A 27,707-nucleotide genomic window follows, 5' to 3' on the forward strand; every position below is an offset into this window, starting at 1 on the left:
GCACCAATTCCGACCAGAGTGATAGGCCAGTTCAAATGGTCACTATAGGGTAAATTGTGATTCAATTGGCCACCTGCGTGCGGACCGACATGACTGTGCAACTTTCTATGTGTGTTACAATCCCATTGGCCACTGGCCCCAAAAAGCTGCTACACCTCTTAGCCTCGGGGTCCAAGTCCCTGCTCCGCTGTGTTGGGTATACTTGGACCCAAGCTCAAGCTCGTAAATAAACCCTCGTGTGTTTGCATCGGTGTCGGCTCCTTGGTGGTTTCTCAGATTCGCAATCTTGGGCACAACAATATCAACATGTGAATGTGTGTTCTTTTTAAAGATCTTATTTATTTATTTGAGACAGAGAGACAAAGATAGTGACAGAGATAATGAGAGACAGCATGAGTAGGGGGGAGAGAGAGAAGCAGGCTGCCCACTGAGCTGGGAGCCTGATGTGGGGCTCAGTTCCAGGACCTTGGGATCATGACCTGAGCAAAAGGCAGATGCTTAACTGACTGAGACACTCAGGTGCCTTGGCTGTATTTTGAAGGATTTATTGTATCTACTTGTGGACCAGTTGCAAGGACCCAAGAGAAGGTGTCCTCCATGAAGATATAGATTGTGGGCAACAGATTTGCTTTGAGGTCATGCTGCCTTCAGTGCACTGAGAGGAAGGACCCACCTCCAAGATTATGCTCCTGAAGACTGCCTTTAAATGATTCTAGGACCTGGCTGTTGTCTTCGGCATTTGTCCTGCCACCTGCTCCACTTCCACCTGCCTCAGTCTCTGCCCCAATCCTTTTTTTTTAAGTTTTATTTTATTTTATTTATGACAGGCACACAGTGAGAGAGAGAGAGAGAGAGAGAGACAGAGACACAGGCAGAGGGAGAAGCAGGCTCCATGCACTGGGAGCCCGACGTGGGATTCGATCCTGGGTCTCCAGGATCGCGCCCTGGGCCAAAGGCAGGCGCTAAACCGCCGCGCCACCCAGGGATCCCTCTGCCCCAATCCTATTCACGTGCACACTGCCCCCTGAAAGCTCCCACATTGAGCAGCAACTCCAGACTCAGATAGCTGGAAGCTACACCTCATCCAATCCCATGATGCTGTGAAGCTTGCAGGTTGGGGTGAGTGTGGAGACTGGGCTTCTCCAGATGGGGCTGGGGATAGGCTTGGGGAAGGGCAGTTGGAGAAAGTTCTCCAGGGGAAAGATTTGGGAGATTGGGGTCTTGATTCTGCATCTGCCACTTCCTAGTAACTGGGGAATCTTCAACTGGTCCTTGATTTCCTTATTTGGGGAAGAAGTCCTAGACACCTTGGTCCAACTGCTCAGGGTTTCTTTTTTTTTTTTTTTTTTAAATTTTTATTTATTTATGATAGTCACAGAGAGAGAGAGAGAGAGAGAGAGAGAGGCAGAGGGAGAAGCAGGCTCCATGCACCGGGAGCCCAACGTGAGATTCGATCCCGGGTCTCCAGGATCGCGCCCTGGGCCAAAGGCAGGCGCCAAACCGCTGCGCCACCCAGGGATCCCTGCTCAGGGTTTCTATGAAAACAAAGGGTTTGGAAGTAGATCCCTATGACCCTACACACACAGGGATTACTCAGCCTGGATGGAGGTTAGGATGGATGCTTTGGTCACTCTCTGGCTGATCAGATCCAAGACTGCCAGCAACGCTATTGGAAAGAATCCCAGGCAGTTCCAATAAATTCCAAGGCTGAGAGTGCTGTAAACCTCAAAGCCTCAGACAGCCACATGGAGGCTGTTATTTAATACCCTATAAGTGGCAAGGGGCTCTATCTACAAAAGGCCTGGGAGTTGGTGGAACTGGGGGAGAGAAGATACACAGAAGAGTAAAAACCTGGCCCCAGAGACCCATATGGGGCTGAACAGTGGCCCCCTAAAAAGACGTGTCTGCCTCCTAACTCCAAAAACCCATGAGTGATCTTATTTGGAAAAAAGTCTCTGAGGTGTAATTAGGGTAAGGATCTTGAGATCCTCTTGGATCATCTGGGTGGGCACTAAATTCACTGTGGTAAGGGTTGAATCAGTTCCCTTCCAAATGATATGCTTAAGTCCTAACCCTCAGGACCTCACACTGAGAGCCAGTGTAGAAAAACTGTCTCTACAGAGGTTATTAAGTTAAAGTGGGATGATTAGAGTAGGTCCTAATCCAATATGGCTGGTGTCCTTATACAAAGAGGACTTATGGACATGGCGGCAGGCTGGTGCACAAAGGGAAGATGATGGGAAAACACAGGGAGAAGATGAAGAAAATAGCTGGATGACTGGCGTGAAGTGTCTACAAGCACAGGGATGCTGAGGATTGCCAGCAGAGATGGGAGGAGACAGGAAGGAGCCTCTCCTAGAACCTCCAGGGCCAGAACCACCCTGCTGACCTCCAGACTGTGAAAGAATCCATTTCTGTTGTTCTCAACCCTGCAGTTTGTTGGGTGCCCCCAGGACATTAGCATAGGACCTTTCTCTAAACAGAGACTCATGGGGGCTAGTAGATGAGGAGCTGGAGCTCAGCAGCTCTGCCACCTACAGAGCCATGGATTCCAGAGTACCTTTCTCACTTCTTATTCTTTCTGAGCTTCACTTCCTTTCTTAAAGTGGGGTTGCTGATGGGAGCCTGTATCAGTGTCCTGGTGCTGCCACAACAACTCATCACAAGCTGGGGGACTTAGGATCACAGAAATCTATTCCCCCACAGCTCTGGAGGCCAGAGGTCCAAAATACAGGTGCGGGCAGGGCTGGCTCCTCCAGGCTCTCAAGAGGAAGTCTCCTCTAGGCCCCTCCTAGCTTCTGGTGGTTGCTGGCAGTCCTTGACGTTCCTTGGCTTGCAGCCCTGTCACCCCAATCTCTGCCCTCATCTTCACATGGCTGTCTTTACCCTGTGTGTCTCTGGTTTTTCTTCTAAAAATGCCAGTCATATTGGGGTAGGCCCACCCTGAGGACCTCATCCTAACTTGAGGATATCCGCAAAGACCCCATTTCCAAATCAGGCCATATTCACAGGTATTGAGGAGTGGGATATTAATATATTTTTCTGGAGGACAGAGTTTTACCCCCAGCAGAACCCCTCATGGGGCTGTTCAGAAGGTTTAGGATATAATGTAGGCAGAGCACACAGCATGTAGCGACCCATGGGCTCTAGCCATCCTGCTGCCTCCAGGCCTGGCTCACTGGACACAGCTCCCTCCCTGAAGCCCCAGCCTGGGGGAGCCATGTGGGCTCAGCTGAGGCAAGAGCAGAGCAGAGGAAAGCTGGGTGCCCCCTCCCTGGTGCCCCCTCCTTGCTGCTGCCCTCAGAGTACCAGGACCCTTCCAGGCTCTTCTCTCCTTTTCCTGTCATTTCCCTTCCTTCTCTCTGTACCCAGCACTTCAAGAGTTCTCAGCTTGTTTCTGGCCTGACCATTGAGCTCCAGCTTATGCCTGGAGACTCATTGGCTTGTGATATGTTCATAGACCTGGTCTTCTGGTTGCTCCTCTCTGCAACCCCGAGTGGCAGGTGTTCTGAGTCCTGCCTCTACAGAAGGTTGGGGATGTGCCCTGTGCATTTGGGGAGATTGGTGGGATTGGAGTGTGAATGCAGCTTTGCTTCCTGGGGCATCTGGACTCTGAGACTCTGGTCACACTTTGGAATGCAGAGCACCGTGGGTTAAATCTGTGTGCAGAGGCTATGTGAGGCCTAGAGTCCTTGTTTTCCTTAATGCCAGCCCAGGGCGCTGAGCGACCTTTGAGTCAGAAGTGCAGGATGAATATTGTTTCTTGGAACTGCAGCCTCCTCTGGCCGCCCTCCTCCCTCACCTGGGAGCTTGGGGAGGCTGCTCCGGCCTTGATTCATTTGGGGAAGGAAGGCGGTCTGCAGAGAAAGGGCTCTGGCAGGGGCAGTGGATCAGGTGCCCCTGTGAATGTGAGCATGTCTTCCTGCGGAGACAGCACGCTTTCATAAATCCTCAAGGTGGCCTGTGCCCCTCAGAGTGGTTAAGAACCACAGGCTGAGGAGAAATCCTTATTTTTATCTCGTGTGAGATAATCAGGGAATGTTGACATGTCCTTAAGTATCATTGATATAGGCCCGTAGAAAATTAGTAATTTTCTATTTTGTGTGTGTGCATTCAGACCTCATCCCTGTTATCTCCTTATTGTTTGTGGGAGCAGCTCCGATGGGCCGTGTGGAGGCGGTACCAGAAAGGGCCAAGTGGGTGAGTTGCCTTGGGAGCCTGGTTTGAGTCCTGGCATGGCCTGGTCTTGGCCAGCTCATGTTCTCACTGGCCTCATCAGGATGGACAGTGTGTCAGTAAGAGACAGGAGACCAGGCAGGAGGGGACCGCAGACCCCAAGACCAGGGGCCAGCCTCAAGCCCCGGCTCTGCTCCTTGCCAGCTGGGGCACTGCATTCACTTCTCAGGTGTCTGTAACAGAGCCCCGCAGACTGAGGGGGGGCTCTTATCACAGCAGGAATCTCTTCTGTCACAGTCTGGGGGCCAGATGTTGGGGACCAAGGTGTCTGCAGGGCTGCACTCCCTCAGAAACCTACTGAGGAGGGTCCCTCCTATCCTCTTCCAGCTTCCGGTGCTTTGCCTGCTGGAGACTTCAGAGTTCTTGGGCTTCCAGATGCATCCCACAGTCCTCCGCGGTCACATGGCCCTCTCCCTATGCCTCTCCACTTGCATCTGGCCTTCCTGTAAGGACAGCAGTCCTGCTGGACTCAGGCCTCCTACTCCAGTATGACTCCATCTTACCTCATTACATCTGCTATGGCCCCATTTCCACCTGAGGTCCCATTCTGAGGCCCTGGGGGTTAGGATTCTAACTTATTTTTTTTTTTTTTTTTGTGGGGTGGGACAGACAGTCCTACCTGTGCAGTCACTGTGGGCAAATTACCCCCCTTCTTTGGGCTCCCATTTCCTCCTGTATAAATGGGGTTCCTGGCAGTACTCACTCCAAGGATTGTTTTAGGAATGAGAGTAGATGGATGTGCATCTTATGTAGTGAGTGCTGTACAGGGGTCGCCTGTCGTCAGCCACTCCAAACCTGCAGTCTGGTGACACCCGGGATCAAGGGCAGTAGCACGAGGAACATGGGGCTGCTGCGCAAGTTGTGTTTCAAGCTGCTTAATGGAAACTTCCACCTGCCGTGAAGGAGACACAGCCACGTGGATGCAAGGTGGGAACTCAGCTGTCGCGCTGAGCAGAGGCTCGGCTTATCCATCACATACCTTTGATGAGCAAAACACAAGGAAACCTGCTAATCCTTTAAATACATGTGATTTTTCTTTTTTTTCTTTTCTTTTCTTTTCTTTTCTTTTCTTTTCTTTTCTTTTCTTTTCTTTTGTTTTCTTTTCTTTTGTTTTCTTTTCTTTTTTCTTTTCTTTTTCTTGGTGGATTATGTTCCAGTACCTGGAGTCCGTGGAGGAGAATGAAGTCTGCAAGCTCCTGAGTGGTGAAAGGGCTGACAATCCCTCCCCCAAAGCCCCTTGCTGGCTACAAATCTAGAGATTCTGAAAACTACCTGGCCGGGGCGTGGGCACACATCCTCCAAGGAGAGTGGGGGCTGGCTGCCGTCCTTGCTGCACTCAGGGTTTGACAGTCTCAGAGATGAATTGGGTCTAGTCGGCTCTCAGATTCCACCGAGAACAGGACACATCAAGGTGTCCTTGTGAAGAACGCCCAAGAAGCGCCTGTGGATTTGTTTATTCTACAGATAACAAAGGACAAAGAGATTTCTGTTTCTTTTAGGGCATCCAAATGTGCTAGCAAAAGATATTAAAGTTCCCTTTTATCTCCAATATAACTAGAAAAGAGCTTTGGTTTTATTTTCCAAATTCTTTGTTGTGCTGCTCTTGCTGCAGAAGAAACCATGTGCGGTGCCTGTCTTGTGCCTCTAGCTTATTGTCCACGTCAGGCCATCGGGACCCAGCCTGTTTGGCATTTGTATCCTTCACCAAAATTGGTTTCTCTTCTCTTTCTGCCCACGTGGGAAGATTTCATTCCTGGTCTCCTCAGTTTAGGAGTGGCTGTGTGACTTGCTGTGGCCAAGGTCATGTGGGCAGAGGTGAGGCTTCAGCCAGAGCATGAATTGCAGGTTCTCAAAGCCCTGGCCCTCCCTTCATGATGCTGGGGGTATCGATGGGTATGGATGGTACCAAGAGGTATTGAGCCAGCCCAGGGGGAGGGCAACCCTGGAGTGGTGTAGCTGACTTTGTGGGGTGAAAAATTACCTTGAGTCATGTCACGGACAGTTTTGGGTTGGTGGTTTTTGCAGACATGCTAACCTACCTGGGCAGAGACACTGATTTTATGTATTTTTTTTTCCTGAAAAGTCAGGTAAACAAAGACACTTGGTAATATTCAGGAAACCTAAAGCCCAGTACTGATCTCACAAGGTGACAACAGCTGGCTACTTTCTGTGGTGGGTTGGATAACAAGCCCCCCAAGATGTTCTCATCCTAGTCCCTGGACCCTGAATATGTGACCTTACCTGGCACAGAGGACTTTGTCGATAGGATTAAGTCAAGAATCTTGCCATGAGGAGATTATCCTGGATTATCTTCGTGGCCCAATGTCACCACAAGGGTGTAAGAGGGAGGCAGGAGGATTGGCATCAGGAAAGCAGATGTCACAACAGAAGCAGAGGTTGTAAGGGTGCGTTCTGAAGATGGGAGAAAGGGCTACATGCCAAGGAAGGCAGGCGCCTCTGGAATCTGGAGTAGACAAGGAAACAGGGTTTCTCCTGCAGATTCCAGAAGGAATGCACCCCTGCAGACACTTCAGTTTTATCCCTGTAAGATCCATTTCTGACTTCTGATTTCCAGAATTGTCAGATAACCCATGTGTGTTGTTTTAAGCCATTCCCTTAGTGGTGATTTGTTTGCAGCAGAGATAGGAAACAAATCCTTCCTTGTTCACTTTTCTCAGGGCCGGGAAAGTGTGTGTGAATCCAATGGGGTCTGATCTAATTCATTCTGATTGTGCAGATACATCTCAAGAGAAGCACGGGATAGAACAATGGAGGCTGAAGCGTCTTTAAAATAAAGGTTTAGCTGACGATACACGTGTACATATTAATACAGTCATTTGCTCATGAATGAAGTTGACCAGCCACAAAATCATGCTAATTTTATTATAAAGCACAACACATTCTTTGGTTGGAGGGAATGATACTCAGTGGCTTATTTGGGAATCAGTCCAATGGCACATTATTACCAGGGTACCTGGTGTCCAGGGGTGCTTTAAAATTAGAGAAAATGTGAACTCTTCGGTCCCTTAATGAACACTCGTGAAAAGCCCCCAGGAGTGGAGACCTCTGTTCTCATGACTGCCAAGATTGCAGTGTCAGCAAACACACCAGAGGGTGTTTTTAATTTCATTCCTGCCATTCATCCTTGGGGCCACCTCCTCCCTGCCTGTCTTTGAGGTGATGCTTCTGTGTTTCTGGTCTCCACAAATGAGACGTAAAGGGCCAACACTGAGATCCAGGCGGAGTCGACTTTGAGGTTGGAAATTAATGAATGAAGCCGAGCAGGGACCCTGGAGGACACAAGGCCAGTGTGGCGCAACCACAGGTCACCCTGTCAGGGCTCCTGCCAAGCATGTGGTGTCTACACGTCCTGCAGGATTATCAAGCCTGACAGGCAACGTCTGCCCTGAATTTTGGCATCCTCTCCCTTGCTCATCTCATTTCAAGTTGCAAGCGTGTGTAATAAGGACACACAGAGTTTGAAATGCACACAATTTTCCCAGACGCCCGCTTGGGGATTATGTGGAGTTTATTAAACTGAACTTGGGAGGTTGGCATCTTTTAATTAAAGGAAAGAGCCCTTCCCTCCCTGAGAAGCATGTCTGACTATGAGATACTGCTGGTGGATAATCCAAGGAGTGTGGTGACAGACACCAGGCCACCAGAAGGCCATGTGAGATCACCATGAGGAAAGCAAGAGAGCCCAGCTGGCAAAATCTTGTGTTTGCTCCAAAACAGGAGGGTCTGGGGGTCTGGGGGTCCAGCTCAGCCTTCTCACTGCAGGGTGAGGCCTGCCTGAGAATTTAAGTTGAAAGACAGATGTGCTTTGCCAATGACCTCAGTGACTGGTGGCCCTGCTAGTGTCCCCTGGGGAATGGGAGGCTGAAGTCTGGGTAATTCTAAAGGATGTGATATGCAATTAGGTACAGCATTTAGGTAGTTCCATATAAATCCATAAAAACTGCACCCTAAGACTGAAGTGCAATCGCTGATGTTGCAGCATAGAACAGGGGGTGAACAAAGCATGTGTGGCCTCAGACCATGGCTGGAGTATGGCCTGATGTGTCAGTCACCAGAAAGGGCCCTTGCTGAGCTTCATGAGCCAGGCAACAGGGTGCACATGGCTGCCCTGGAGGGTCAGATGTCTGCTGGCAGGACTCCTGCCACGGACTGCCTGCCTATTCTTGTCAGGTGCTTTACATGTGCTGCTTTTGAGTTACTCTAATGTCGAGAGAGAAACCCATGACTGGCCTGTGGGGTTCTCAGGCTCTGACTACTTTTTAACATTTTTTTATTATTACCAAGGACTTATTTACAATTGTGCTAAAATACACATAATGTAACATCTCAAGTGTGCAGGTCAGGGGCTATTAAGCACATCACCCTGTTGTGCAGTCAGCAGCCACCCACCATCTTCAGAACTTGCATCGTGGAAAACTGAAACTGTCCCCTGCTATAAAATATTTAAACATGTGAATGAGTGCAGAGAGGAGGTTTTAGCAGCCCATACCCAGCTTGTCAACAATCACCATGCCTTCTCGTTCTGCAGCCATTAAATATGTTTGGAGAATGTTTCTTTTTTATTTTTTTAATAATAAATTTATTTTTTATTGGTGTTCAATTTGCCAACATACAGAATAACACCCAGTGCTCATCCCATCAAGTGCCCCCCTCAGTGCCCGTCACCCATTCACCCCCACCCCCGCCCTCCTCCCCTTCCACCACCCCTAGTTCGTTTCCCAGAGTTAGGAGTCTTCATGTTCTGTCTCCCTTTCTGATATTTCCTACCCATTTCTTCTCCCTTCCCTTCTATTCCCTTTCACTATTATTTATATTCCCCAAATGAATGAGACCATATAATGTTTGTCCTTCTCCGAGAATGTTTCAATAGTTAACAAAATGGTATCCAACACAGACACTAGTTTTTCAGTTTTTTTTTTCTTGTTGCTCTGTTTTTCTGTTTATTTCAGCTACAACAAAGCACATCATTTTATAAAAATTTTACAATCTATTTATAATTTTTGTTGATCTATTAAGTAGGAGAAATTTCATTTTTGTTTCCCATGTATGTTTTGATTACTGATGGGGTCAAACATCTATATCAACGGAGATGTCCATAGGTGGCTCTTCTTTAATTGCAAATATTAATTCTATTACAGGATTTTTGGATGTTGAAATGTTCTGATCTCCTAGGGGTATCCTTCTTTGTCATGAAGTGTAAATCTCTTTTAAATACACTGCTGTCTTTGATTGACTAATGTATTTAAAAAATATTTTATGTATATGTTTGTGCTTGAAACTGATCTATGGTTTTACTGTTTTTGTAAGCTTTGTCATCAAGTTTATACCAGTCTTATCTAATGAGTTAGGCAGTTTTCTCTCTTCTTATGGTGTCTGAAGCAACTCTATTATTGTTTTTAAATCTTAGCATAACTCATTCATTGCTTTGTTAGAAGTAGCCTCTAACCCATCTCTCCTTGGTGTCCTTTGAGGCAGGAAGACAGATTTCTGAAAATTTACTCATTTCTTTAATGGATATTGACTGATTCAGATTTTCTAATAGTCTTTAGACAATTTTCTTAAATTTTTTATGGAAAATGACCCAGATTTATTGAAAAACCAAGGAAACCTTTAGAAGGATAATAAGAGAAAATATCTTTATGACCTCAGGGTAGGAAAGAATTTCTTAAACAGGATATAAAAATTAACAGTAGCTATGATGGAGAATACTGATAAGGAAATCCCAGCAGGTTGGACTGGAACTGGATTTTTCAGTGTCAACTGGTGGGACATCCATGAAAGATCAGTGGGGCAGGTATGTTGTAGAAAGGACACCTGGGCTGCCATGGAGCGTCATGATGAGTAAGAGTAGCCATGGAGTATAAGTCCATGATGGTAATAAGTAGGTATCTAATAGTTGAACAGATATGTGAGTCAGTGAGGGAAGAAGGAGGGCTTTTGCCCACAGAGAGACTCTAGCAGGGAAGTGTGGAGGAAGAGCATCATCATCATTGCCCAACAACCATGGTGAACATGGGTTTTGGGGAGACTAATCAATGGATGCTGTTTGGGTGGAGGGTTGGTGGGGATGGGGTATTTGTGTGGGCTCCAAGTGCTCCACATAGTGGAGGAAAATGGTACCAATGCAGTGGAGAAGCCAGAAGGGTGATCCAAGTTGGTGTCACCAATGAGAAAGCAGGTAGACTTTGTGCACTTTCAGCGGTGAAACCGGACAGTCACAGCAACATGTGGGTGGTGTCCTGGTCGGGCACATACAATCTGAATCTGAGCACCCAGAGGTGCCAGAGGATCCCAGGTGGGACCATCCCATGGAATCACTTGCCCATCTTCAAGAATGTCAATGTTGTGAGAACCAGAGCAAGACTGAGCAGCTGTTCCAGTGATGGAGTCTGAAGAGATATGGGCAGTAAACTCAGCCTGCAGTCTGCATTGTATCCCAAATGGACAGGATGATACTATAAAGCACATACCTGGGAGAACCAGCAGGACTGGAACAGGGACTGCAGAGTTGATAAAAACATTGCCCCCATAATTAAATTCTCCAGATTTAGTAACTGGGCTGTGGTTGCGTAAGTGAATATTCCTTTCTTTAGGAAATGCACAAGGGGCATGATGTGTGTACCTTACTCTGAAATAATTTGGAAAACCACATACATGCACATTCACATACACGTGTATACATAGAAGGTGACCGGCAGATCTGGGTAAAAGGCATCTTGTACTTAACCTGCGCGGTTCCTGCAATGGTTCTGTAAGTTTGCAAGTGTTTCAGGAAAAGTTTTAGAAACTCATAATGTTCAGCAAAAAAATAAAAATAAAAAAAAAGCAAATTACAGAAGAATGGTACAGGACTCTACTTGCATGAGATTCAGACACTTGCACAAGGGAACTGCGTGTTGTTTAGGACTTGTGCATGGATTGGAGAAGAAGGGAAGCAGAGGGACACAGAATGCAGAGTGACATGGGCTTCAGGGATGAGGAGGCTGCAGAGCAGCCCTGGTGAGGTTTCTTCACTGTTTGCTTTATTGCTGTTCATTAAGCTGCAGAGAGATGTCTTCTCAACATATGATATTTCATAGCACATTTTTAATTAACAGGACTAAATGTAATGCTACTAACCCCTACTCCCAATTCGTTCTAGCAGATAAGGAGACCTAAGCTCACTGAAGTTTAGAACTTTGGCAAGGATGGATTTGAACCTGATTCTGGTGGCAATCAAGCCCACACTGCGTCTCATGCTGTAGGAAAGAGCCCAAGTCAAGACAGAGAAGAGGAGGTGAAGGAAAGCCAGCAGGAGCCAGGCTTGAGGAAGGGACTCTTACTCTGTCCTCCTATCTCCCCTTGCAGGACCCCGGTCTGTGGTCAGGCCCATTGATGGGCTTCGAAGGACAGTGACACCCAGTCCTTTGTTCACTGGCCCCTTTTCCAAGTTGACCAAAGGGCTTCAGGATGGACTTCCCCCTAAATTAACTTAAATTAAAAAGCAATACCTGCCCAGACGGATGAGCAGTGACAAGATGAGGCCCACCCTACTGGCAGATTAGGATCTCTGTGCCTGGACAGTTGGAAGCCCTTCTTCCAATGACCCTGGAAAGAGCCGGAAGGAGCTCGTGCTCACCTTAAAAGTGGGAATAATTGTGGCTCCCCTACTGGGACATCCATCAAATGGCCAGATGGGATCACAGCTGTCATGTTTGCCCACAGTCCTCTTGTCTTTGGACCCAGGTGGGTCAGCTGAAAAACACCAATTCCCCTTTGCTGCTCCAGACCTGCATTGTCTATGGCTCTGTGGTCTTACTTCTGTTAATGACCAGATTTTGATCTAATAAATAATTACTTCCTAACTGGGGTGTGCTTCCAGTGTTTGGTGAGGTGGGCAACTGTCAAACAATTTGATTCAAAGCCCCTGTATGTCAGCTCTGTCTGATGTGTTTTCCTCTGTTTCTTTATTCCCCAGTGAAAACATACATACATTTAAAAATAAACACAGGTGTTGGAGGAGATGTTTTGAAATGTTCTCTTGTACCTGACAGCTGTGCTCTCTGTAGAAATCACGACAACTGTTTTCACCATAATTGCACAAGTTTTCCTTGAAGCTTCCAAAGTATTAACACTTGAGTGTATTATTGTAGAAACTTAGCAGAGCAGGAAAATGTATTACCAGCTCTCCTAAGATATTACCAAGAGCTTATGGAATTGTAATGTGATTCTTATAAGTCTCTTGGAATAAAAACAGATGATCTTTCTCATCAAAATGTAATCCTTGTTGGGTTGAGCAACTTTGTGAACAATGCTTATTTCTGAGACAGTCAGACTTCTTCATGCCAGCATCCTCCATCTATTGTAGGATGAATCACATCTTTGGGTCCGGTCATGGTAGCGAATCATGGCATCGTGGTACCCGCCTGTATTTACTAGAGGGCACGGTTCACAAACAGGAGGGACTTCATGTGGTGCAGAGGCTTCATTGGTTTGAGAAGAGCCGCAGGGAAGGAGGTGATGTTTTCCTGCTCAGCTGTGTTTATTGGCAGGAGGAGAGAAAAAATAAGCCAAATGCCAGAGAGGGCGGTCTGAGACTAGCAGGGCAAAGCTCAGACTGGCATAGCTCCTGTCGCAGCAGCCCCTTGAGCCTTTCTCATTAGAGATCTGTAAAGAACAGTGTACTGGCCCTGGACCCCTCATGTGGAACCAGCAGCCAAGAGGCCCTGCCAGAGTTCGTAGCTTCCACATAAGTGGTTTTGCTTTGTTTTATGCACACAATCCAAATGCAAATCATACAAAGGGCACACAGCTCAGAGTCTATCTTCATCTGTGTCCCTCAGGCTCCCAGATGTCTTATGGGTTTCTTTCTGGGTTCTTGGCTGAAAATGTCCAAGGCAGTCTAGGGTGTCAGGGTGGGCAGGCATGCCGATTTTGACTGTCTGTCCTTCCTTCTTCTGCAAGCTGGCAGGGCGCCACAGCCTCTGCCTCACCCTGCTCTTCCCAGGGTCTTTGAGATCCCTTCACAGCTAAACACAGTCACATGGTTATTTCAACAGTAGCCAAGCAGTCCTTCCTATGGATGTATCATAACCCTTCAACTGATCCTCCATTGATGGAGATTCATGTTATTTCTGTAATCTTTTGCTGTCACAAGGAAGAGTCTTGTGCACACAATATTTCTGTTCTTGAGTGACTAAAATTCGAAGGGTAAGCACTCAGAAATAGGTTTCTGGGTAAGATGGTAGGTGCACTCTCCATCGACTGGCAGAGAGGTTGTCACCAGATGGTGACACACTTTTGCCCGGCACATCTGATGGGGTGGGGAGGGTGGGGTCTCTACCCCATGTTTCCTTGTTTTTGACTATTGTCTACATCATACTGAAAATGCATTTCTCTAACTAGGAGTGAGGTTAAAAAAATCTTCACTATGTTTAAGAACCACTTGTGCTGCTTTTTCAATGAGCTTTCATCTCCTGTTTCTGTGGGCGGTTGGTTGTTTTGTTATAGATTTTTAGGTGCTCCTCATGCATTAAAGAAATTAGCCCTTATCTGTAATAGAAATGAAGTCTTTCCCCCTCTGATCCTCCCTCCCATCCTTTGTTTCTTTTATAATATTTGCAGTCCACATTTGTCTTTTGACTTTTCTTCTGATGCTTTTGTTTTGCCTCACAGAAAATTTTTATTTTTACATAACCAAATATTGTACAAACAGTTTTTCCTGTTTTAAACATTCTTATTTACATTTTTGATTCATCTGAATTTACTTCAGTGGAATATGTGCAGTAGAGATCTAATTTTTTTGTTTTTCTCCAGATGGCTACTCTCCCTGGCACTTGGGCCAGGCCCTGGAAAACTGACACTGCCCCATCCTCCCCTGTGCTCAGATAGCACAGCTGTAAGATACAATGATGCAAAGATCTGTAGCAAGACTCACACATAATGTGATTTTCAGTATCTGGCTTGCTTTTTTCCCCCAGGGCAGCATTTTGAGTTCCTCCATGTTGTTGTGCTGGTTCCATTTTTCTGCTGAGTGCATTCCCTGGTGACTATTGTAGTGTCCTTGCTCATTCACTTGTGGGTGGACATTTGGGTTGCCTGTGGCGTTTGGCTGGGATGAATAAGGATGTGACAAGCACTCAAGTAAAGTCCTTGTGTCGGCAGAGACTTTCATTTCTCTTGTGTGAATACCTGTCATCGGAACTTGGGGATATATTGTAAGTATGGTCAGGTTTTTAGGAACCTGGTGAGCACTGTCCCAGCCTGGTTCTATCATTTCATACTCCTGTCAATGAGAATGAGTGTCTGAGCTGTTCCATATTTCTGCCAACACTTGGTATTGAAAGGCTTTAAGTTTACCCAATATAAACCCATGGTGGTATTTCCACTGTGGTTTTCATTTGTATTTCTCTGATGACAAACAAAGTTGAGCTTTTTATGTGCTCATATGACACCTACATATCTCTGTTCACATTTTTTGCCCACTTAAAAAATTGCGTTCTCTTCTTGTATTGAATTGTGAGGGTTTAAAAATAGATATATTCTGGATTCAAGTTTTTATTTGATATATGTATATTGTGATCTCCCCCACCATCCCTAAATACTGATTGTCCTTTTATTTTCTTAATAGTATTTTTTAGGGGATCCCTGGTGGCGCAGTGGTTTGGCGCCTGCCTTTGGCCCAGGGTGTGATCCTGGAGACCCGGGATCAAATCCCACTTCGGGCTCCCGGTGCATGGAGCCTGCTTCTCCCTCTGCCTATGTCTCTGCCTCTCTCTCTCTCTCTGTGACTATCATAAAAAAAAAAAATTTAAAAAAAGTTTAAAAAAAATAGTATTTTTTAAAGAGCAGAAGTTTGAATTGGAAAAAGGCCAATTTATCATTTTTATCTGGTATGGTTTGCTTTTTTTTTTTTTTTACATATTATCTAAAGAATCTTTGCCAGCCACAATGTGATGAAGGTTTTCTTTTATGTTTTGTCCTAAATGTTTCACAATTGTAGCTTTACATTGAATTTTGGATCTATATCAAATTAATCCACATCCTCTTCAGCATCTGGTATCATCAGAATTTTAGATTTTTGTCATTCTAAAATAGGTGTGTAGTGATACTCCATTGTTGTCTTATCTGTGATTCCCTGATGACATATAATGTTGAGCAGCTTTACATATGCTTACTTCCCACCTGTTTATCTTCTTTGGCAAGATATGCATTCAAATCTTTTGTTTATTTTTAAATTAGGTTGCTCATTTCCTTACTGTTGAGTTTAAAGAGTTTGTATATCTTGGATAACATTCCTTATCAGATAAATCTTTTGCAAATAATTTTTTTTTTCACTTGTGGCTCTCTTTGTTGTCAACAGTATCTGTTGCAGAGTAGAAGATTTTGTTTGGAGTAAGTCCAACTTATCAAAATTTTCTTTCTTGGATTGTGTTTTTGATGTATCTAAAAACTCACCATACACCTTATGTGAGTTTTGGTAGATTGTCTTTCAAGGAATCAGTCCCCTTCATCTCAATTACCCAACATGTGGGCACTGAGTTGTTTGTAGTGCTCCTTTATTATACTTTTAATGTCTGTGAGATCAGCAGTGAGAATCCACTTTCATTTCTGACCTGAGTCATTTGGGTTTTCTCTCTTGTTTAGCCTGGCTAGAGACTTTGTATATTCATCCCATATCCTGCAATCTTGCTCAACTCAGTTATAAATATTTTTTTTTGTATATTCCTTAGGATTCTTCTATCTACAAGGGCATATGATTTGCAAATAGAGACAGTTTTACTTCTCCTTTACCATCCAGAAGTCTTTTAATTCTTTTTCTTGCATAAAGGCCATGGCAACCATCTCCAGTTAGTACGTTCAATGGGAGGGATGAGAATGAACATCCTTGCTTGCTTCTGAACTTAAGAGAAAAGCACTCCATTTTTCACCATTAAGTATGTTACCTGGTTTTTTTCTTTTTTGGGGTTCCCTTTCTTTGGTTGAGGTAATTTCCTTCTGGCGTCTCAGGTGTTTTTCAATTAGGAAAGGGTGTTTTATTTTGCCAAATACTTTTCTATGTTTATTGAGATGGATATGTGGGGTGCATAATCCTTTAAGTCACTGCCCTGGGGGATACAATCAACATCTTAACTTAAAACAACCTTAATCCAATTAATACTGCCTTAATTTCAATAGCACACAAAAGCTTCTCTCAATATAGCTCTATTTCCTGCCCCTTCCTTTGTGTTAACATTGTCATACAAATTACATCTTGACATTACAAGCCAATCAACAAGGTTTTGCAATCATTGTGCTATGGGGTCCTTTTAGATGACATAGGAGAATAAGAGTCATGACAAATATTGTCTTTATATTTTGTAAAGGCCTTTATATTTACCTTTTAGCATTTACCTTTATTGGTGTTCCTTGTTTCTTTGGATAGATTTATGTTACTGTCTCATTTCAGCCTAGAGGACTCCCTCTAGGAGTCCTTAATATATCTTATAGGGAAGGTCTGGTAGCAACAAATTCATTCCATTTTTTTGTTTTGTTTATCTTGGAATGTTTTAATTTCTCCTTTTCTGAAGGTTAGTTTAGCCTGATATAGAATTCTTGGACGGCAGTTTCTTTCTTTCAGGACTTTGACTATGTCACCCCCTTGCCTTCCAGCTTCCCTCGTTTTGATGGGAAGCCAGCTGTGAAGACTCCTTGTGTGCAACATGTGGCCCTGATCTTGCTCCTTTCAAGATTCCTGTACTTGATGTTCATCAGTTGGTCCATAATGTATCCACCTGTGGTTCTCTTTGATTTTGTCTACTTGGGAGTTTGCTGAGCTTCCTGGTGTTTAGATTGACATCTTCACCACATTTGGGGATTTTTTGTTGTTGTTGTTCATTACTTTCAGAATTTTTTCCCTCCTTTGTGCCTCTGCTGTCTTTCTGGGATTTCCATTATACACATGTTGGTGTGCTTGGTAGTATGCCACGAGTTTTTCTTTGTTCCTTGGACAGGATAATCCTAACCACTTGCCTTCAAGTTTGTTGATTCTTTCTTCTGCTAGTTCAAATCTGATGTTGAAGCCCTTTAGTGAAATTTCATGTCAATCACTGTACCTTTGTAACTCCAAAATTTCTATTTGGTTATTTTTTTTACAGTTTATACCTGCACTGATATTGTGTCTATTTTTATTTTAAAAAGATTTATTTATTTATTTTTGAGAGAGAGAGAGCTGGAGAATGGTCTAAAGGGGAAGGAGATAATCCTCAAGCAGACTCCCTATTGAGTGCAGAGCCTGATGCAGGGCTTGATGCCACAACCCTGAGACCATGACCTAACTGAAACCAAGAGTTGATTGCTTAATTGACTGAGCCACCCATGAGCCTTGATATTGTGTCTTTAGTGAGACATTGTTATCTTATTTTCCTTTAATTCTTTAGTTGTGGTTGCCTTTAGACCTGTAAAAATATTTCTAATAACTTATAGTAGTAGTAGTAATAATAATAATAATAATAATAATAAACAACTCTGTTTAGGAATTTCCTTGTGGCCTCTCATAAGTAAAGTCTCTATTGACTGCCTTTATTCCTGTGTATTGGCCGTGCTTTCTGGCTGAGATGCATGTCTTGTAACCTTTTGTTGAGTACTTGACATTTGGAATAATTAATGTGACAACTCTGTAAATCAGAACACTCCCCCCCCCCCCCCAGGTTTATTCTTGGTGCTATTTGTGAACTGACTTTTTGGGACCAAATCTGTATTTTTTTGTTGTCTGTGGTTGGTGAAGTCTCTGCTTGATTAGCTTCATGGGCAGCTAATGACTTGACAGAGATTCTCTTAAATGACTTGAATCAATAAATCGCCTGGCCTTTGCTGTGGGGCTTTTATGCATGTGCTGGGGCATGTCTTCAATGCCTGGGCAGGAAATTTGCAACTCTGCTTTAGCCTTTCACTTCCTGCCTGTGCAGAGTCTGAGCACCAGCTGCCAGTGAGAGAAAAGGACCTTTCCAACACTCCCCAGGCATGACACAGCCCTGCACATGTGTGTGGCCTTTTAGATTCCTAGGAATATGCCAGAGCTTTAAATCACCTCTGTTCAAAAAAACCCCCCAAAAAACAAAAAAAACCCAAAAAACACAAAAACCCCCACCACCACCACAACAAAACAAAACAAAAAAACACCTCTGTCCTCATTTCCCATTTTTTCCTTTAAAAATTTTTTTTAAATAAATTTATTTTTATTGGTGTTCAATTTGTCAACATACAGAATAACACCCAGTGCTCATCCTGTCAAGTGCCCACCTCAGTGCCCGCCACCCAGTCACCCCCACCCCTGCCCATCTCCCCTTCCACCACCCGTAGTTCGTTTTCTCATTGACCTCTCATCAGGTCACTTGGTAACACCATCTCCATCTCCAGCAGCTGCAATGTTGAACAGCCCCTGGATATAAGGCCGTTATCACTGAGTGATGTCTGTATCAGGTTGGATACAGACAGTGGGAATGGAGCTTTTCCAGGGAGCTCACAGGCCAGTTAGGGACCATCCGTTGGGTTGGGGCTTTTTAGGGAGCTCCAAATCTGTTTTCCCTCTCCAGTGACTGCCAGGCTGCTGGTTTTTATAGCTACCATGATTGGAAGGCTGTTAATTTTGAAGCCTATGTGGTTGAGGAGAGGGCAAGTTAAAATGCCACAAAGCTCACAGTTCTTACCAAGATTTAGTCATTTTTCTTGAATAAATTTTCCTGGAATTGTCACAAAATTTTGGTAGTCTCCACAGTTTTAAAAAACTGACTTGGACAATTTTTCCCCCTGTTCTCATTGCTTTTATGTAGGAGTAGATTTTTGGAGGTCCTTACTCTGTCATGGCAGATCCAGTATTCTATTTCAGGCAGTCTGACACTAAAATCTGTGCTTATGTACTGTACACCATGGTTTCTCCTCCAGCACTGTCTTGATTATCACTATTCCCCAAACTCATAACCGTATAATAAAATCCTATCATCACATTTATCTGTTAATTCTTCTAGTGTCCGAGTATCAAATCTTCCTGGGAAGGCCCATGGAGATCACAGAGGAAGTTGCTGGAGCCCCAAAGAGCTATAGACAGGCAGTTTAGCCATTTAATTTTTCCGGGGTGAGATTGGTCCTGGTGATTCATTCTGTGCTCTCATTAGAGCAATTATCCAGTTAATTGCTCTGATCTGGATTTGGCCGAGACAGTCACTGCAGCTGGGGAGCCCCAGAGAACAAGCAGATGGACGTCAAGGAGCATTCTGAAGGAGGCCTGGGTAGGCAGGCTGGTCTCTGTGCCCCAAACATGCTGTTCAGCACCAGCCACCCAGCATTTATTGATAGGACTGGCTCCTCTGGAATGTCCTTCCTTCTCTCTGCTGCAGTCAGCAAATGAGAAGGACAGAGAAGTTCCGGGAAAGGTGACCTCTGAAACTGGGAAGGAGTGGATATGAAGCTGTTATCTGAGAAGACATCTATTGAGTCCTGGTTCATGGCAGGGATATGCAAAGTCACCACAGTGATGGAATTGTCCCCAGGCCAGTGAGGCTCCACTGACACCCAATCTTATTGTTAAAGAAGCTAAAAATAGGATGTTTCAATCAGAAATAAGGTGGATAATGTTGCAACTGCATAGTTCAATTCCATTTCCTCACTCCCTTACAGAAACACATTTTAATGATACCCCTCCACTCGGTTCATGGACTTACCTGGTGATCATTTCCCTGATTTCCCAGTTCACAACTGGAGTGGACATACTTGGATTCGTTAAATCCCCAATTTGCTCCATAGCTTCAGAGTAAAAGCTATTATAGCAAGGAAGACAGTGTAGAAGTCTCTGGAATGCTGGTCAAGATAATGAATCAAAACCAGTGCCATATCTTGGGGAATGACAGCCATCCACAAAAACCTAATGGATACAGGGGCAGCCCCCATCAAGTCCACGTCTAATTCAACAACCCAGTACACGAAAGTCAGATGGGCCCTGGGGGACACCTGTGGACAGCTGCAGACTTAGCTGAGCAATGGACCTGATTGTGCCACTGTGCTGGGTTTGGCATCTTGGCTGGAGAAGGTGGACACAGTCCCATGCAGCTGGGTGCAGTCATTGATCTGCTGAATGTGGTCTTTTCATTCCTTATCAGGAGATATGAGAAGCAGTTTATATCCACGTGGGTAGGCTACAGTATACTCTTCAGTCTTTTCTCAGCACTTCGTATTTTCTGCCCTGACATAATAATAGCTCCCAAAGTATGTGGACAGTCTACAAAACTGTTTTATTTCTGCAAAACATCACATTGGTCCAGTGTATCAATGGCTTCATGTCACTCAAACAAAATGAGTAATTAGTGGTAACTATTTTGGTGGCCTTGATGAGGTATGTGCACTCCAGAGGTGAGAGAAAACCCCCCAAAGTTTCAGGGGCCCCACTGCATTAGTGGTATCTTAGGGCCTGAGTCTTGCCAAGATAGTCCTTGCGAGATAAAGAACAGAAAATTGCAGCTCACATCTCCCACAAGTAAGGAGAGGGTGCAATGCTTGGTAGGCCTCCTGGGTTGTGGAGGGGGCATATTCCTCACTTGGGAATGCTCTGTGTATTCCTTTTTGGCGAGAGACATGAAAAGCTGCCAACTTTGAGTGGGGCCTAAGGTAAGAAAGGGCTGTGTAGTAGGTCCAGACTGTAGTGCCAGTAGCTTACTACATGGGCCACATGACACGGAAGACTCTATGAGAGTTGAGGTTTCTGTGGTGGAAAATACATGTGGGGAGTTTACAGCAGTCTCAATGGAAAAGTCCCTCAGATTCCAGAGCAAGACATGCCATCTGCAGTGTGAAAGTTCTGTTAATGCTTGTTTTATTCACTACAGTATCCCACATCCCCAGGGGCTCCAACAGTGTCAGGCATAGAGGAAACTCTCAATGAATGTTTGCTCAGTGAGCTTGTGAGTCAAGTGACTGAAAGTCTCTGCCAATGCTGAAGGTACCCATGTTCCAAACTCTCGCCTTATCTTGTTTCTTATTTGATCTCATTTCATATCATGCTCCCCAGCACCTGACTCCAGCCCTATGGGTCTCCTACTTGTTTCTCAGTAGGCAAAGCTCAATGCTGCCTCCCACCTCAGAATCCCTTTGCCTGGGACATGGTCTCCTAGATGTCACATAGTTTCTTTCTCGCTTTATTCAGGCTCTGCTCCTCAGAGAGGTGGTCTACACACCCTGGCTGAAAGAGAAGATCCATTACTCCTTGCTCTCCTTTGTTTTTCAAAAGCAAGCCTTACCTCTGATTGCACATCTCCCTCCAGCAAACAAGTTCTGGGTGGCAAGAGTTTGTTTTATTCACTGCGGTTGCCCCAGATCCTGTGCTTGGTACACCATCAGTACCCAGCAAATACTTGCTAGTGACAGTTTAAGAAGTGCTGGATGCAACAGCTAAGCCATTCTCTTTCCTGCAAGATTGTTCAGAATCTTTAGCATGCACGTATCCTATAACATACACATATGGTATAATGTGCTATAGACTCCCATGAGGGACAGGCAGTGTGAAGAATTTCCAAAGTCTGTTTCACTGGAGAAACAATTTGGCATCTCAGGGCAATATACTACAGACTACATTTGGAGAAACTGCATGAAGGTAGTTTTGGTTCACAAGAGAGACCCTGGTAGAGAGAGTCAACCTGTCCTCTTCCCTCTATGCTGTCGACTTTATGCTCTTCCAAAACTGACTCCATTTCAAGGGCCATCTTGGGTCCTACTTACCCCCAGACATCTTCCCTAGCCTAGCTAATGACCTTGCATTCTTACCTATCTTGACCTTGACACTAAAAAGGGAAGTGAGCCCACAAGCCTGCCCATATTTCCATCTTACTATTTTACCTGTGTATTGCTATCTACCATATTTGAATGTACATAATCATGCTTTGATGTCCCTTTTGAGGGAAGGGACCAGGTATTGCTCCCATTGCAAGACTGATCAAAATGAACTACCTGAGAGTCAGCTCCAATGGCTATACTTCCACCCTCTGTAGGAATGCTTTGAGCCTTCTTATGAGTTCTTGGGGTATCAGGGAGAGGGGATTACATAGTTAGGATGAGTTGGCTTAAAGCCCCATGGGGTTCTGACCAGGAAGGTGGATGGTGAGGAGCATCCCTAAGACTGGAGGGGATATTAGAAGTGTTTCTCTGGGGTGGCCTTAAGCAGAAACAATCATAGCTAGGAGTCAATGAAAGCACAAATATTTGACTTCACATTCAGAAGGGTCTTAGCTCAGATATTGTAGGGAAGCTAAGGGTTCCAGACATAGATTTCAAAATATTGGAACTACAAAGCAGGTGCAGGGAAGCTCAGGGATCCAGGCAGACTGGCACACAGAGACCTTGGGACTTCACATCCATTACTACCGGCAGCCAGCTGTGTGAGAGGGGGCTCAGTAGGTTTTGAGAGAAAATTGGGTAAACAAACTGATTTCTTGTTGGAAACTCCAACAAAGTCTTTCAGCAGCCCCATGGAAGGAGGTTCTTGTCAGGGAAGAGCTTAAACCAGGGTTTTCAAGATTGCATTTGATAAGACTCACAGCAACTCTCCCCTGGTTAAATTGTCTGGAGAGAAAATGACTGGCTGATCATCACTGGAATGATGCTTATGATTCCCATTATAGATTAACCTAGCATGAAGGTATTGCAAGGAAAGCCTGTCTGGGCATTTCTTACAACTTTAAGTGGATTGGTTGGTAATAGACTTTACTGGTTAAATCCTAATGTTGCTGTCACACAGGACTAGCTGTAAGCTGTGTCAGCTGGGCAAGTGGTTTAATTTGTTAAAACTCTGTTTACTCCTAGAATGGGTGTAGGATTAACTGATGCAGTGATTATAAAGTACACAGCACTATTATTACAGTTGTTACCATCACCACCATCATCATCACCATTATCATCACCATCACCATCATCACATCATCATCATCACCATCATAATAACTACAACCATCATCATCTTTACCATCATCAGCATCATCATTGCTAATGTCAACTGAGCTCTTGCAATGAGTGTTAGTTGAGTAAATAAAATGAATACTAAATGTTATGGTATAGAAGAAACACAGAGGGTGGGGATTACATTTCTTTTAAAAAGTCAAGATTGCCAGAGGATAAAAAACTAGATATGAAAAGAATTGGGAGCTGGTTAATTCTCTGTGAAACAAACAAACAAACAAACAAACAAACAAACAAACAAGAAACAAAAGAAATGGTGCTGGCTGAAACTCAGGACACCCACCGATCAAGAGTCACATGGAGCCAGCCAGGTGACCTCCAATACTTGGACTAGAAAAACAAATAAAAGGAAAAAAAAAGGAAAAAGAAAAAATGTTTTGTCAATGCCAAAAAAAAAAAAAAAGAAAAAAAAGAAAAAAAAGAGCTACTTGTGTCTCAGACATTCCTTCTAAGATCATTGTCCTAATCTCTGAAGTATATTCTTTATAAATTCCTTTACTGAGGAAAAGGGTCTTTTCACGGTAAGCCTTCTCAATTTTTGTTTGTTTAGAAGTATCTTTATTTTACTAGGTTCTTCTAGATTGACAGTGGCTTTCTCTCTACAGCTCTGTGTTGTCACTGCCATGCTGTCTTCCGGCGCCAGCTGGTGCACAGTTGAGATGTCTGTTGTCAGCATAGTTGTTCCTGTAAGTAAGTTGTCTTTTCTCTCTGACTGCTTTTCAGATCCTTGTCTTTGACGTTTTACAGTTTTGATGGGATCCTCACCCCCTCATTGGGTTGCATTTATATATTTTATTTCCCTTCATCCATTTGCTCAACAGATGGTTGCAATATTTGATGGGTCTCTGTTCTGGGGCTATGAGATCCGTAATTGAACGAGCCAGAGATCCCAGCCCCATAGTCTTATGTTCTAGGGGGGATATAAACATCAATGTGATAAATGAGATTATATATATATTATATATATCTATATATAATGGAGGAAGATTTGGAGAATAAGTGGTATGGGGATGGAGAGGTCACAGAATCAAATAAAGGACAGGTGTCATTGAGAAGGTGACATTTGGGCAAAGACTGTAGCTGACTGTACTTAACTATCACATTTAGGCATTGATGCTTGCCTCGTAAAGCCCAAAGTGACTCAAAATCTCTACTGTCCCCCTACACAGCACCAGGGTGAGCCAGCACCCTATCTTTGGCTGCCCCTTCTTGCATCTCATGCATTTGTTGTATAATATTTCTGTTTTTTTCTGATCCTGATATGCCCCCAAGATACTCATTACAGGAAAGTGCTCCTGATGTATGGCCTTTCTCTCTCCCACTCAGACTCCCAACAATTTCTGGAATAAAACCACCAAAAGAATTGAGGTCAAAATATCACCTTTATTCCTGCTAGATTTCTGCTAGAGTCCAACTGGGAAGATCAGCTTAGTGGGCAAGCCAAATGGGCGTAGTGTCTCGGTCAGCTCAGGCTTCTGTAGTAATATGCACAGACTGATGGCTTACGTAGCAGACATCCATCTCACAGCTCCAGAGGGGCAAGTCCAAGATCAGGGTGCTGTCTTGGTTGTTGGTGAGGTTTGGAGATGACTGTCTTCTTAGTGTGTTCTCATATAGCTCTTCTTTGGGGTCCGCACAAGGAGACAGTGTGCTCTGGTCTCATCACCTTCTTAAGAGGGCACTAATCCTATTTTGGGGGCCCCACCCTCATGACCTCAACTAACATCTCTCACCTCCCAAAGGTCCTACCTGTAAATGCCATCACAATAAGGTTAGGGCTTCAGCATATGAATTTTGGGGGACACAAACATTTAGTCCATGGTAGCGCATAACTCCAATCCTGGAAACAGGAAGACTTACCTGGTCATAGGCCGCAGCAGGAGAAGATTCTCCATGTAGACACCTGCTCAGGTAAGACTTAGCACACTATAGAGTGAGTACTCAGGTTCTCACTGTGTAGAAGGAGTACTCAGGTACTCACTGTGTAGAAGGAGGAGGAAGGCAGAGCTGGGCTGTCATTCTTCCCAGATTGAGGGATCAGACAGGTGAGGAGGAGGAAGTCTGGAGAGAGGCCCGAAACCACACTACTTAAATTTCTTTCACAGGAAAGAAACATCAAGTGTGGCTAGAGGCAGTCCTCGTTTGCAACCATTATTATTACTTTACATAATTGATGGTTGTTTAAATCCACCCTCATGCTTGCCTCTGTCTCTGCTTGCCTTCCTTTGTATACCTGGTACCTCCTTTTGGATTTAAGTTCTTACTTTTGGACAAAGCTGTTTAATAATTCAAAGACAAGGTTAGCTTCTGGATTCTGCTATCATGTTGAGAAGGTGGTAGTAGGTCTGAGTGTCATTACCTTTCCAGGCGACCTGTCTTTTCTCACTCATTGATTTCAATGGTGTCTTTGGTGTTCTGCAATATTATCGTACATCCAGAAGGGCTTTATATTTGTTTGTACTTCTTGGGATCCATGCTCATGGAATCTGAGGGGTTAACGCTTTTACTTATTCTGGAAAATTCACTGCCATGACTTTCTCTAGTATTTTTCTCTCCCTCGTGCTCCTTCTGCTCCTTTTCTGGAAAGCATAGACATTTGCTGGGCCTTTTTCACACTATCCCTAGTGTCCTTAACTACATTTTTAAAAAAGATTTATTTATTTATTCATGAGAGACACACAGAGAGAGGCAGAGACATAGGCAGAGGGAGAAGCAGAGGGAGAAGCAGGCACCCTGCTGGGAGCCCGATGCGGGACTCGATCCCAGGACCCCAGGATCATGGCCTGAGCTGAAGGCAGACACTCAGTCACTGAGCCACCCAGGTGCCCCTCTTAGCTACTTTAAAAACGTTTTTAAAATCCATTCATTCAAATTTCAGTGACTTACTTGGCTCATGTTGAAATGCATCTGTTATTTTTGTATGGTGCCCCACCTTCCCCCACAGTTGCATCCTTTCTTCTATGTCTTCACTACTGCTGTCATGCCCTCCTTCCTAGCACTCTCCCTCCAGACAGTGCCCTGCTCAGTCCTTGCTTCCTTGCTTGCTGGACAAATGTCCCACAGAAGGACTTTCCTCACCTTTCCCAGCAGCAGCACTCCTGTGGGACTGTCCAGGCTCCCGGCCTGCCTTGCTGTTTCTTCTTTGTTTCATACTGCCTGCACCCTGCGGACCTAGATGCCCATTACCTGCAGTCAAAGCCCTTCACTGGAGGAAAGCCCTAGGAGAGCAGGCATTCTGCTTCATTCCCTGATGGCTCTGGAGTGCTGTAGATCTCTAGTGAGACAGCCGGATGCCTGAGCGCTGAACATACTTATCCTATCCTAGATCTCCCAGCAGAGCTTGCCTGGGTCTTCTCTTGCCTTGCTTTTGGGCTATCACTGCGGCAGATCACTTCCTTGTGTATTGTGATTGTGGCTCATGCTCCTCTTTAGCAAAGCCCCTCCCCAGTGAAGCAGATGGTGGAGGGGGTCAGAGCACAGCTCTGGGACGAGACAGCTGTGTTTAAGTCCCTGCTCTGCCGCTCATAGCTGTGTGACCTTGGAGAAATTATTTATCCTTTCTGTGGCCTGGTTTGCTCATCTGTAGACCTAGGATGATGGTGGCTGCTTTGTGCGGTGGTTCTGGAGACTCACCATTTGTCTAGGTAGCACTCTCGGAACAGAGTGGGCTGCAACCATCACCTGCACAGCTGGTCGTCTGCAGGAATGTCACGTGGCCAGTGACAGGGTGTTCTTCTCGGGCCTTTGAGCCTCTGCTCACAGGTGACTGTCTTTAGTGTTTCTGCCTCAGTTCCTGGGCTACACATGTGTGCAAGACTCTATCCATGGTGTCCTCAAGGGCAGCTGTGCTAGAGTCTTGCAGAGACACCACCCCTGCTGAGCCTGGGCTGACACACAAGGGCTTCAATGCCCTGCCTTGGAAGGCTGCTTTGTTCAGCCTGCCTTTCCATAGAGGCCCGCCCCAGGTGGTCTTGCACTTCCAGCTCCCTGCCTGTGGGTCCATGGCCTCATCCCTGTCCTGTGTTGGTTATGGAGACCAATATGCACACGTGTGCAGATGCATGCACACACAGCCCCACGCCCCAGGAGCTGTGGCCTCATCCCAGGTGCTCCCCATTCTGGTTGTCAGTGTCTCATTTTTTTTCTCCCCAGGGCTTGCCGTCACCTCTGGAGAGCTTGGCTACACATCGGAAGTCTATTTGCATGTTTCCCCCTCATCTGTAGGAATTCCAGCAGGAGGATTTGAGGTTACTCTGTCACATTCCCAAGGTGGAAGTGTAGGTAGTGTTGCTCACACTCTGCCTACTGCTCTGCACTTCGCTTTTGCCCTTCACGCTGCACCTCACGGATACTTCAGCAGGTGCCACAAGCCTGCCTCACCATTTCTGGGGCTGAGTACTATTCCCACACTTTAGTCCACTTAGTTTACCTGTTGATGTTCTTCAGTATTTTTCCAAGTTTTCAATACTATAAACAATGATGCAGTAAGACTT

The 27,707-nt window shown here is 45.0% G+C and overlaps 2 long non-coding RNA genes across 2 annotated transcripts; both read left to right on the top strand.

Annotated features, from left to right (window-relative positions):
* The first annotated feature begins 4,113 nt into the window (after positions 1 to 4,113).
* Positions 4,114 to 5,762, top strand: LOC119871904. The gene is made up of 3 exons (XR_005359824.1): positions 4,114 to 4,200; positions 4,564 to 5,163; positions 5,394 to 5,762. It is a non-coding gene; the product is annotated as an uncharacterized LOC119871904 (long non-coding RNA).
* A 51-nt stretch (positions 5,763 to 5,813) lies between these two features.
* LOC111095967 lies at positions 5,814 to 27,702 on the top strand. The gene is made up of 3 exons (XR_005359823.1): positions 5,814 to 6,051; positions 23,820 to 23,900; positions 27,367 to 27,702. It is a non-coding gene; the product is annotated as an uncharacterized LOC111095967 (long non-coding RNA).
* The last annotated feature ends 5 nt before the right edge of the window (positions 27,703 to 27,707 follow it).

The sequence above is a fragment of the Canis lupus genome, chromosome 5 (genome assembly GCF_011100685.1).
Source record: "Canis lupus familiaris isolate Mischka breed German Shepherd chromosome 5, alternate assembly UU_Cfam_GSD_1.0, whole genome shotgun sequence".
Taxonomy (NCBI): domain Eukaryota; kingdom Metazoa; phylum Chordata; class Mammalia; order Carnivora; family Canidae; genus Canis; species Canis lupus.